Raw genomic sequence first — 1,296 nt, forward strand, 5'->3', positions numbered from 1 at the left:
AATTTCGATTCGAATTTCAAATCGAATATAAAAAAAATTTGGAAATTACATCTAACTTTGCATTTTCGGTCTAATAGTAAGAAATTAAGAATCTGTTTCCAAATAATGTAAAAATATAATGTAATATCCTGTGAGGATAAAATTTTACAAGACAATTCTTCCTTCGTTTTTTAACATTTTTAAATTACACATTTTTGAAAATCATTCCAAATAATTTTTTCAAATCAACTATAAAATATAAATCCCCATTTTATCTTATAATTTATAATAATCTTATAAAAAATTAATTTCTTTTATATAAATTTTATCTATAAACTATCTATAAACTAACATCTTTAAAAATCCATCAAATCCCTCATCTAAAATTCAAATCTATCTTACAGATTTATTCTGAAACAATATATATACAAAAGTCTTTATTTACCCTATAAATATAATATTTTACAAGTAAGCAACAATCTTTCCTATTCAACAATCTTGCCCCCTTTAAAAGTCCAATTCCACAACATTCAATTCTCAACTTCCCATTAAATCAAATCTAAAACCAAAATCTAAAACAATTCAAATATACATTCGATTTAAAATTAAAATTCTCCACATCCCCAATCTAAGATTCAAATCTCACAATTTATCCTGAAACAATATATAAAATTCTTTACTTATCCTATATAATATTTAATATAACATTTTTAATTAATCTTGCCTCCTTTAAAAATCCAATTCCACAACATTCAATTCTCAACCTCCCATTAAATCAAATCTAAAACAACCCAAATATTCAATTTAAAATTAAAATTCTCCAATCTAAGATTCAAACCTATCTCACAATTTATCCTGAAACACTCCACAACAAAATTCTTTACTTACCCCATATAAATATAACATTATACAAAAAAGTAAGAATCTTTAAAAATCCAAGCAATATCCACGTCTCAAAACTTCCAATTAAAATCTCAAGTGACCACCACAATAGCCAATATCGACCGCCTACACACGCCTCACCCTCGTGCCAAATTCACGTATACCAATTGAGGGGGGAGGGGGCGTCGATCGAAAGACAGAGGTTGCTCCCCATTGCCAGTGGCGTTTGGTATATGGGTGTCCGTGCTCCCAGCCGGTTAATATTTTATTATAATCCGAAGGACGCGGCGTATATGGCGAGGAAACGGTCCCGTGATACGGGCCGCGATAATTCTCGGCAAAACGAGCCATGGCTGTCGCATTATCAAAGCCACCAGAGAAAACCAGTTCGCAGAAGCGTGCACGCAACAACCGGCCGCGAAAGCTGGAATAACT

At 31.3% G+C, this 1,296-nt stretch overlaps 1 protein-coding gene across 3 annotated transcripts in view; it reads right to left on the reverse strand.

Annotated features, from left to right (window-relative positions):
* The window catches only part of LOC102676606 (ras-related protein Rab-37), a 116,910-nt gene that overhangs the window by 100,184 nt on the left and 15,430 nt on the right, over positions 1–1,296 (reverse strand). The window lies entirely within an intron of this gene.

The sequence above is a fragment of the Apis dorsata genome, unplaced genomic scaffold, assembly GCF_000469605.1.
Source record: "Apis dorsata unplaced genomic scaffold, Apis dorsata 1.3 scaffold_309, whole genome shotgun sequence".
NCBI lineage: Eukaryota > Metazoa > Arthropoda > Insecta > Hymenoptera > Apidae > Apis > Apis dorsata.